Here is a 12,586-nt window from a genome sequence, read left to right on the forward strand (position 1 = left end):
ATTGCGAAAAAAAGGTATTTTTGCGGACCAACAGAATGGAATATTTCCAAATTTAAAAAAACTCAATAAAATTTTTATTTGACGAGATATTGAATGAATTTAAACATTTTCTTGAAATTCCAAAAAAAAAATTTAAAAGAAAAATTTTGATGGAGTATTACAAAAAACAACCCCTTCACAATTATTACTAAGTCAAGAAAACTGAATGAACGGAATGTTATTTACTTTTTGGACTTGTAGTAGTTGAATTAGTTTCTTATATCAAGATGACCTTAGAGTAGAAAAAATTAATGGTATTTGTACATATTTATTAATTTCCATGCATGCAGATTACAAATCACTAATTTTAAATATGAATCAGTTTGTTTATGAATATATAAAAGTAATATTTCTAAACTTACGTTTACATATGCTTCCCAAGGAAATTTCTAAAAATATTAGTTATGAAAAATGTAGATTTAGGTGTTTCTGCAACTATTCACCCTGCTCTGGTTATTATAGATTTAAGAGTTTTAGTCCTACAATTTAATGTGGCATTATCTGACCTATAGAATTAATTGTCACAGAAAAATACTTTTGGATTATTTTTATTTTGTAGAAAATATTATTTTTATTAAGCATCTGACCTTTGCATAGATTATATGCATATAGTAAAGAAACATTGCATTATTATTGAGCCTGAAAAACTCTTATCTTGCAATTTCATCCATCTCGATCAATATGTCTCTAGGTCCATTTCATAGTTGTGACTGAATATTTTTCTATTAATTTGGTTATAACAAATAAAGATATTATAACGGTGGTGGAACAAAACTACTTTAACATTCTACTCCATCCATCCCTTTCAAATTATAATGCGCTTTGATTTTTTCTAGATTAAGCTTCTTTAAATTTAATCAAAATTATAGAGAAGTACATCAGATCAATTAAGAATGATTATGTCTACGCGCGACCACGCGAAAGGAATCAAAGATACTAGCATGTGAAGCACCAAACTGCTAGCTGCATTCCGAACAGGAGGAAGGGGGAAACAGCTAGAATAATGCACCGCTGTACTGTGTTGCCGATCGAGCAAAGGAAAACGATATGCGCCCGCGCGAGACGGAGAACATATAAAAGGCGCAGCTAAATCAGGAGCCACACTGTTATGATCTCTATTGCTAAGCTTGCACTATGCGCAACCTTTTCCATGTAAAAGGCGCAGCTAAATCAAATCGCCGACGCGCGATCGATCGATGGAGACGTGACGTGCCTGTCTCGCGGTTCGGTGGTCCTATATGCTATATACTCACTCCGTCCCAAAATAAATCAGCTTCTAAAATTTAAAATCAAAATAAATCAACTTTTACTCTTTTACCTACCATTAGTTTGCAAATCTAAAAATTTTATTTCTTTCATACCCTTTACCTACCTATTCATCGATATAACTTCACAATTAATTAGAGATATCTTGATCATTCATATCTCTCTTTAAATCCACCTTGGAAATATAGGGTTTGAGTAATTGTGGGACAGAGGGATTACTAAGCTTGTGCATGGGTAGTCACAGCTAATGAGCAAAGCTTGTACTATTGGACTGTTTAGTTTTCAAAACAAAAAATTTTCGTCCATCACATCGAATATTTACACATACATGGAGTATTAAATATAGACAAAAATAAAAACCAATTACACAGTTTGCGTGTAAATTGCGAGACGAATTTTTTAAGTCTAATTGCGCCATGATTTGATAATGTGGTGCTACAGTAAATATTTGCTAATGATAGATTAATTAGGCTTAATAAATTTGTCTCGTAATTTTCTAGTAGAATCTGTAATTTATTTTGTTATTAAATAACGTTTAATATTTTAAATATGTGTTCGTATATTCAATGTGACATGTAAAGGCAAAATTTATTTTGACAACTAAACCGGCCCTATGTGCAACCTTTTTCCATGTAATCTTGGCCGCGTTGTTCTGTATGTGCGCGTGTAATTCTCAGACGAACTGGCAGGAAGATTCCAGCTCATATAGGCTGTGCTGTGGCCAGTCTGCGTTGACCCAGAAGCTTCTGTAAAAGAATATCTTTTTTTGAAAGAAGTCTGCGAAAAGCTCCCCCACTATTCGCAGCGGAGTACTGCTATATATGTGGAGGCTACAATGAAATCGGTGGAGAGTTTGGTCGTGTGGACGACATGGCCTCCATCAACACAAGCGCAGGTTAATTTGGCGATATTCAAGACTCGAGTTGCACGCTGTCTACATGTGGACGATGGACCAGTACACACCACACAGTGATATCACTTTCAAGATTGTACAGTATATGCTTGGTGGATCTGTTCTCTCTCCTTTTGCCAAACTGGTAGTTAGCGAACGTTCGCTAACTTCCGATCCAGCGAATATGTCAGAACTGATAAATATGATTTTTTTTATTTATGTATAAAGTTTATGAATGTAATTTTTTTATTTAGGTATAAAGTTCATCAATAGATTTTTTCTTTTATTTATAAAGTATATAAATGAAAATGTTTTATCTACGTAGAAAATTTCTGAATCTAATTTTTTTTATTTACGTATAAAGTTTTTCAACAGATATGTTTTCTTTTATGTATAAAGTTTATGAATGAAAATATTTTATCTAGAAAGTTTATGAATATAAATTTTATCAAAGTACAAAGTTTTGATGTCAACTATTAGAAAATTCAAATACTAGAAGGTGTTGATAAGAAGGTTTTTCCATTGAATTTTTTCAGTATAATAGAATGTATTTCTTAATATTTAATATAGCAAAGTTAACAGTAATCACGCGAAACCCAATTAATTACAAAGTCCTCAAACTAATCTCCAACATGCGTGCAAAAGTTCTTTTGGATCGTCCAACTATTTACGCGCATGTATGCAGGAGTTTTTTCCCCGGATTAACTGGTCAACTGCCCTAGTAAATGTTAAAATAGAACGCCGTCAGCGTCGCACAGCCAATTATCGGCGTGGCTGAGAATGTTCGCAACAGTAGAAACACGCGAATGCGTGCGTAGATCAGCCCTCCCTCCGGTTTTGTGCAGCTTTATCTGCAAGCGGTTTTCATTCTTTGTGATCCCACACAGTATCTATGCGTGTTTCGGTTGAAAAGTTTCTTTTTTTTCTTCTATTTTTTATTAAAAAATTAAGAGGCATGAGGCAGATACGAAAAATGTTTAATGAAAGTAAAATGGCCAAAATGACCAGGATAGTTAAATACTCAGAAATAAGTCTGACCCTCTTTTCGCTCACTCTGTATACTAGCCATATAGTCATGCTTTGCGCCACTTTGATATCCATCTTAAAACCCAATATATATTCACCGTTAATATGATAATAAGTCAAAGTCATGTTCATACAAAAATTTAGCTTTTATATCACCGTTTTAAATTAATTTATTTGCATACCGTTTATTGGTTGAACTAATTTTTGATGGAGATATGTTTTACTCCATGATTTGGTATAATTTTGTTTCACATATTTATAATCTAGTTACATTGTTTCCCACAATCAAAATTATTTTAGTATCCTTTTATTTTGTTCTTATAAATTTCACCTTTTAGCTCTTAAAATAAGAGTTATAACTTAATTAGCCTCTTTTCACTATTACAAAACACCTCATAGGTATAGGTTCATTGGTGTTAGTTAATTTAAAACTGGCACCTATAGTCCTTTTCACACAGGAAAATATAGAACCAGCACTTTTAGGCAACAATAGGTGCCGCTTCCGGAGCAAAAACATGCACCAATATTATAGGTGTTATTTTTTAAAAGAACCGGTACCTATAACATATTATAAATACCGGTTAAAAAATGGGTACCCATACGAGCCGAGCCAGAGCTAGCCAACGTGCTTATCCATACCACTATGCATGTCCTTATCCACTACACAGAGCCACACCCAGTCGATCCCCTCTCCCCCTTCTCTTGTTTCTCCCCAACCTTCTCTCCCCTCTTCGCGCTCCTTCCCCACTCCCTCGCTGCGCATCCTCCCCTTCCCTCTTCGTTCGCCACCCCTCCCCTCTCCCTCCCCTTCTCTTGCCGCCTCCCCTCTCCCTTCCCTACTCCCTTGCTGCCTCCCTCTCCCTTTCCTGTTCTTCCCTTTTCCTTCTTCCCTTCCGGCAGCGGTGGTTGGTGGAGGTGACCCCGCTGCCACCAAGCCGCTGGTCCGAAGGGGGTACTAGCGCCGGAGGAGCCGCGGCACCGGCCCCATCATCACTGGCCTTGTCTGCGCCTTCATGCCATGTGTTTTTGTGTGTTTCAAGATCGTGTTTTATATATATATATGGGGATGATGTTATTGGATGGGATCTCGGGTGGTTGTCAGGTGTTTTCGTGATTGTGCAACAGCCTCCATCGCTCGACACTTTTGCCGCCGGCCGCGAGCGCTGGTGCTCCGTGTATGTCTACCTCCACCGGCTGTCTTTTTTTTTTTTGTTTCATTGAAAACTATAGGTTCTGGTTGTTAGGCAAGAACTGGCCACTATAATCTCTATAAGTGTCGTGAACCGTCACCTTTGCCCTTGGGTATTGGTGTGGTGCCGTTAAATTGGTTCCGACTATAAAACCAACATCTATGGTCGGTTTCCAACCGGTGCCAATAGAGGGGTCTGTACTAGTGTTTACTTAATGTCATTGTACATCCAACAAACATCCTAGTTATATCCTATTGCTCATATTTAGGCTGTGTTGGTTGATTTGGGTTGGAAACCCATCTCCTGCGCACAGAAAACGGAACGACCCATTAGCATATGATTAATTAAGTATTAGCTAATTATTTTCTTCAAAAATGAATCAATATGATTTTTTAAGCAATTTTCGTATAGAAACTTTTTTAAAAAAGTACCGTTTAGCAATTTGAAAAGTATGCGGATGAAAAACAAGGAAGATGAGTTGGGAAAACTGGGGAAAGAACTCAGCCTTAATTGATGATGCACTAAGTCCAGGCTTGTTCTTTTTTTTCGATAATAAGCACTGTCTCAGACACGCGCCACTGGAAAACTTGTCACTCCTTTCGTACTTTCCTGCAAGCCACGCACTAGACTGATTAACATGGACCAAACAGGACTCTCGTGAACATATAGTATCACTATAGTACACTTGCAATCCAAATCCCACTAACTGTTAGTTTTATCTTGGCCTTCTATGCTAATGGGCTTCACTAATTATGTGCATGTGCACGTGACATGACTTGTTGAATCTTGATACCATACCCTATGCTACTAAGTCCAATTATCTAGCGCTCCATGCAAGAGGGTAGGCATGTGTATTCATGCCTATACCTGTCTTGCCCATTTATCCATCTAAGAGCGACTCTAGCAAGGTGTCACGCCCAGAAATTCCCGAATAGAATTTCAAGCAGAATGTGCATTAAAATCCCCGTCCAGGACCGGCCGGGGTACACAAACGACAATGTTGACATTCAGATCCACGTCTTACAAACATCATAAAAGTCTTACATAAATGCAGCGGAAGAAAAGAAAGACAACAAGAGCTAAGCCTTGACTTGAACTGCAGCGGGAACACCACTCCACAGGCATCCTCGACGGCACGGACGAAGCCTACTCCTCGGAGAACCCGCCATCGGACACATACTCGAGCTCTGGGATTGGGGGGGGGGGAAATAGAGCAAGGCTGAGTACTACCCACTGTACTCAGCAAGTCATACCGGAATGGGGGTATGATGCAGGGATTCAACAAGGGATAGCTAAGCAGGTTCATTTGCATAAATACTGGCATTTATAAACAGGAATTGAATGCGAAAACAGTTGTAATAATTAAGCAGTATTAAACATCCACTGTCCAACGCTACACCACGTTGCAACAGGCCCAACCATCCACCTATACCATCCAAATTCATTAGACTAAACTAATGTGAGACTAATCACGGTGAATCTGGTTGACCGCCCATAACCGCGGGCACGGCTATTCGAATAGTTTTACTCTGATCAGAGGTGTACAACTGTACCCACAAGACACAGCCCCACGACACGTTTCCGTGCGCCGACATGCCACCACGACATACCGGAAAGAGGCCGTGACAGGATCCTTCGCATAACCCCCTCTAGCCAAGCACACCACACCTCAGGTTTCACCCCCGTCCCCAGCGGGCAACGGGCAGTCCCCTCTCGTGCCTAGGTGAATCCGGAAGCGACAGAGGCCGTCGCAGGGCCCGCCCCGCTCCATCACGCCCACCCTTGCCTGGATGCGTCGACTAGAGGAAAGCTACACTACAAGCCCAGCCGTTGCCCACGCTGGCTTGTGGTAAGTACGATAAGTTCTTCCAGGGCATCCCGCGAACCGGTCCTTAACTGCCATGGGTGCGACCAGCAAAACCTTGCACCCACAGCCCACCATGTGATTCATTTTATTTAACCAACACCAGAGCGGTGGTACTAATCCAACATTATCTTATAAACCTATAGTCTAGGTTTTAAATGAGATTTCCCCATTGTGTGCTAGTTGAACTAAGCATGGCTAAGCAATTCCTAGTCCAAAGTCTAATCATGTTATAACCCAAGCTAACAAAGGAGCATGGTATCCAAAAGCATGGCTGTAACAACATGTAACCATCCCATAGTATACTATTATAAAACAATGCAATATTTGAAAGAAAACAATAGAGCATTTGCAATATAGGATCAACATGTTCAAGTGACAAGCATGACTTGCCTTGCTCTGCTGCTGGAGGAACCTCGGCGACTATCTCGAAGTACACCGGAGCGTCGGAGGAATCGGAATCTAGCGACATACAAAGCAAACATTGCAAACAGGCTATAAGGCTACTGAAACAGGGAACAAAACCATTTTTAATGGATTCTACACATTTTTCTTGATTTACTGAGACTTGAATGGGCTTAAACGGAGCTCGGATGAATTAGATATGAATTTTAGAAGATTCACTGTGTTTATTCCTATAAAAGAAATCCTTAAATGATTTATTGCGCAATATTTTCCAGGGCTGACGTCATCAAGGGGGGCGCGGCGCCGGCAAGCGGGACCCGCATGTCAGCGGCGCACGGGTGGCCGGTCTACCGTGGACCGGGACCACGCGGGTGATCCACCGCCGGTCCACGGGGATCGACGGCCCGGATCGGCCCGGGGCCGATCGGACGGTGCGGCGGCGGCCAGGCTAGGCTCGGCTCGGCACAAAGCCGGCCGACCGGTCACGGCGACGGCGCGCGCACGCGCACGCGCGTTGCCGACGACGGCAACCGCCGGCGGAGACGGCGGCGCCGAAGGGCGGTGATGCTAAAGCGACGACTAACGGGCGGCGGCGCTAAAGCGGCGGCTAGGAGGGAGAGGGAGGGGAAAAGAGGGGAGGGGGTGCCTCACCGAGGGCGGCCGGCGCGGAGGAAGACGATGGCGAACGGCGACGGCAAGCCACGGGAGGACGACGTCGGCGGGCGGACGAGCTTCGGGGTGCCCTAAGGAAGGAGAAGAGAGGGATTAGAGAGAGGGAGATGGACCACGGCGATCGGAAACCATGGCCGAAGGCGGCGGTGGAGGTGGTGCTCACCCGAGTGCGAGGGAACGAGGGCTCCGGCGACGAACATCGACGGAGGAAGGGTGGACGGGGTGGATCTCGGCCACGCGAACCCGACGGCGGCGACGGCGCGGCCTGGCGGCGACCCTAACGGCGGCTAGCGGCGGCCGGAGTAGCGGAAAAGGCGGCGGCAAGGGGTTGCACGGCGCGGGAGCGATGGGAGGCTCGAGAGAGTGCGGCGAAATGGGGAAAAAGTGAGAGGGGACGACGGCGATGCTTAAATAGGGGGAGAGGGGACCGGACGTGGCCGGGAGAGGCGGGAATCGCCGGGCGACGTGGGGGAGTGGGGGAGGAGAGAGAGGCGGGATTCGAAAATCGAATCCCGGCCATCTCGGGCGCGGGCGCGGGCGTGGGCGGGAGAGAGAGGGGAATGGGCGTGGGAGACGCGGCGCACGCGCGGGCGTGGTCGACATGGCCCGGAGGAGGCGGAGACGTGGGCGCGGCGGCGCGCCGGGAGCGGCGGGAGGTGGGGGAAGGACCCGACAGGTGGGCCCCACCTGTCGGCGACCCCGGGAGAGGAGGGCGGCGGGCGGCCTGGCTGGGCCTCGGCCTGCGGCCGGCCCAGCAAGGAGGAGGGGGAGGAAGGAGGGAATGGGCCGACGGCCCATTCGAAAAAAAGGAGGAAAAAGAGAGGAAAAAGAAAAAGAAAAGGAAAAAGGATTTTCCCTGGAATTAAAATATTGCTTGCTCAATTTTAATTGGTTAAAATTATTTCTAGAGCTCTGAAAATTCCACTAAAAATCCTGTTAATGAATTTCGACATGTAGAACTCAAGAAAAAATTCCACATGTCAAATCCGATTATTATTTGCATTACTTTCTTAGGGTTTTCTCTTGATTTCACCTGCATTTTCTTAGGGTCGTTTTAAAAATTAAAATTTTGGCTTGGGAGGAAAACTTCGGGGTGTGACACAAGGCCTCTAAACATAACCCATAAATATTTTTGACTGATGTAAAAAAAGGTCTAACAATGCCCCTGCTAGAGAACCCTTTAAAAAATAGGAAGGCCACCCAAATCTCAACTCATATCCCTTAATCCCGGAGCTCTAAACTATAACCCCCATCGATAGCTTCTACGTGAAAGAGGAATATTCTGGTCTCGTGCCTGTGCTGAATTGATCCCGCGTGACTGCGACACCTGCTCCCGCTCCGCCTGAGGCCTGCCCTACACTAGCATCTTGCTACACCATCTTAGAAAAGAAGCCCGGCTACATTGTTCATTGCTGTCATCAGCGTCACTGGAGACTCTACCCTACTCCAAGCCTACTTTGCCTGATGCCCTAGGATCCCCAAGTTGGGCAGTCCGCAACCCTCCCCTCCCTGCCCCACCGTGCTCCCTTCCTGATCTGTTATGCAACTATGCCTGGCATCTTTTCTGACATGTTCAAGGCATTTGTAGATAGGGACTAGTGCAACACATGGTTTCAGGTGTGGTTATCTCCATGGCAGTGTAGAATGGCATGGAATGTTTGTTCATCAATATGTTTCGTGATATGGTGTGGGTTCGTGTATATCTTGCTTGCTTGCTCTCGGAAGTCTATGGTATAAGGCTTGCCAGATGCATGGTATGATAACAAAGATATAGTTGTTCTTGGTCTACGTTGTCAAGGATACTTTGATTTCAACATATAAAAACTTTGGGTCTATTGAGTTGTTAGAGCAAGTTAGGAAGGTGGCACATTAAGCAATAGAAGTATTTGGTCAGCCTTCATATTGGGGGGTTAGTAACCAAAAGTTTAGTTGTTAAGGTGGATGATTCATGATGGCCTAGGGCCAAATGACAAATGCCAACCTTCCGTTTTCAGCTCTATAAATTCAATTGAGTTAGACAGACAACTTCATGCATCGATCATTAAGGATGGGTTCATTCATAGTATTTTTGTTCGTAACCCACTCCCCACCATGTACTATAGAAGTGATAATGTGAAGGATAGCGTCAGTGCTACGAATAAGGCATACCTCCTATACTTGAGTTCGTGGTGTATTGAGATACCGCACACCTAATGTTATTATACGAGAAGGTATACTTAGATGAGGAGATAAGACGAACTCGGAAGGAAACTATATTTGTGGGATAGCAGGTGTCAGTCCGATCCAAAGAAGATAAGTTTTCCAATGTTCGTACCATGCCCGTGATCTTCGAGATCTACTTGAAGAAGAAAGCGATTACTGCTATAAATACAAGGCCCCATACGAAGGTAGGGCATCAAATCACAAGCCATAGCTAGAGCCACACTGAAAAATAATCCGGAGAAAGCCAAAGCCCTAGTCATTGTATTCCACTCGTTGAGATGTACTCGGTGGGTTCTAGTCGGTAGATTAGAGTAGTTTACAGATTCCCACATTGTAACCTGTGTGGTACTTTTTCCAGCAATACATATAAACTGAAGTAGGGTTTTATTCATCTCGAGGGCTTGAACCAGTATAAATCCTTGTCCCATGTCTTCTTGATACAATCTCGCATATATCCTAGTACCAATGACCCCTATGCTTTATGGATACCGTTGTCGGCTATAGCCTGTCGACGGCTAGCTACAAGGTTTTCGAAGAGATTCAGGAATCTCATGGATAGTACAATGGTTGCTAGTTTTGCTACACATATGGCCATTCATTTGAGACATTCCTAACATTCAGGAATACGTGATGCTTGATGCTTGTTTTTTGGTCAGTGATTTATTGTCATGCATAGTTCTGAACTACTGATGTTGGATACTCATCACACAACGAGGGAGACATCCATGTTAATAGGATTATTTGACACATCCATAGTTGAAAATTTTGAATTTAAATTATGGTGCTTGAAATTTTTAATTTGAATATAGTAAATTCTTTGCACCATAAATATTCATGTTTGAACTATTGTGTGGTGTTAAACTATGCTTATACATAAAGCGTATGTTTATATAGAAGAGAAAAAGAAATGGAGGCTGAGCAATACATGTTTGTGCTTGACATGGAGCCATTTGGCTTTTAGGGAGTCCAAAATATGGGATATTAATTGCTGGAGCCTGGAAATGCACTTAACTCCATATACGGGGCTTGCTCTCAATCAAAGTTTATATAAAGATAGCTTTCTTTACAGGGTTTCTATTTCTTCTCTACCAATATACCAATCACAATTAGCTCTTCCACCTGTCCCATCTCGACCCATCTGTCTCCTGATTGCCCATCCCATTGTGGCTTTTCCTGAACCCTCCTGTAGTTGTAGATTGTTGCTCCTTCCTCAACATCATCCCCTTCTTGCAACAGAAACAACCTTCCTTCTTCCTTGGTTTTTTGTCCCTTTCAAACACAGACTCCACCAATTTCCACCATTCACTCGAGTCTAGTGTAGTATGAAGCCTCAAAATTGTTATGAAAATTGGAGTAGAAGAAATGGATTGGGGATTTGGTGTTCGCCACAAGACTGCACCATATTACAAGTTACCGGTAACAACAAATGAAATTTAGAGTTCAATTTTGTACTTTCCCATTCGCTGATATGCAAGTATCTAAATTGGTTCAACTCAGGTTACAACACTTAATATCTAAAGGAGTTTAGATTCTGATTTCACGCACTAATCAGAAATGATAACAATCTTTCATTAATAGGAATTATGAAACTGGTTGTAGGTCATCGTATCTCCTGTGGCCCATCTCCTTCTCATCAAGCCATTTGATTCCCTTCAAGTACAAGTCCGGGAGACCAGTACCAAAATGCCTTCTTGTAAATCTTCATTTCTGAACATTTTTGCTCCATTTTTTAATAATTATAGCTAAGGTTTTGATAGTTAATTAGGCCACCTGGCATTGGGTGCTTTGAGCCTTGGTAATTGCTACCCTGCCACTCAATGCCATGGCAGCAGCCTCATTTCTACATATCGGTATGATCCATATAAAGTGGTCTCATGGAGGAACCAGAGACCAGGTTTAGCTCCTACAACCTAACTTTGTCATGCCCAACACCTCGTAAGTGTTTCTCTTGTGGTGCTCTTGGTATTTTAGTTAGATATTCCCTCCATTCCAAAATATAAGGCACAACCACCTTAATCCAAAGACCAAGAAATAGTTATTATTATCTTGTAGTTTGGATTATCCTAATAAATGTAATGCATGCATCCAATAGAGTTAGAGAATGTGAGAGTGAAGGATTTTAAAAAATAGTAGTTTAATGGAGAATATGTCATAGTTAATGACATGCATGCATGTATGCCTTATATTATGGAACATCTAAAAAAAGTGTGTAACATCCCAGCCCAGGGCTTAATAGGATTAATAGAATACTCATATCAACTAGTTGCAACTTCTTTTCCGGAAGCCGATTTCCAAAGAACTCCAGGGTTAAGCGTGCTTGGCCTGGAGCAATTTAGGGATGGGTGACTGATCGAGTGAGGACAAAGTATGCAGAAAAGACTTGTGTTGGTCTGTGAGGGCAGTCTATAAGACTATAACCTATGAAAGCTATCAGATGTAAACGGCTATCAGATGTAAGCGGGCCTGGCCTGGGAGAGGCGGGACGTTACAAAGTGGTATCAGAGCCGACTCTCGCGGTTTCACGAGTGCGTGTGTCGCAGTTGCGCAGGCATGGTGCGCATGGCTGGTGTGGACCGGGAGTGGTCACACAGCATGGCACATGTGCTGGCACTGGACGCACGGACGTGGCCAGGAGGGGACGTTCCTGGAACAAGTTGCAACTTCTTTTCCGGAAGCCGATTTCCAAAGAACTCCAGGGTTAAGCGTGTTTGGCCTTGAGCAATTTAGGGATGGGTGACTGATCGGGAAATTCTTCCCGAGTGCGCACGAGTGAGGACAAAGTATGCAGAAAAGACTTGTATTGGTCTGTGAGGGCAGTCTATAACCTATAAAAGCTATCAGATGTAAGCGGGCCCGGCCTGGGAGAGGCGGGACGTTACAAAGTGTTTGTGCTTTATATTATGGAATGGAGGGAGTATATGCGTTGGTTGACTTATGTTGCTCATGATGTTCATGATCAAATGTCAACTGAGATAAAAATGACACTATAGGAATCTTTACTAAAGTAAATTTTCTAAAATAATGCAAATT

This window comes from Oryza sativa, chromosome 3, assembly GCF_034140825.1.
Source record: "Oryza sativa Japonica Group chromosome 3, ASM3414082v1".
In the NCBI taxonomy this organism is placed as follows: Eukaryota; Viridiplantae; Streptophyta; class Magnoliopsida; order Poales; family Poaceae; genus Oryza; species Oryza sativa.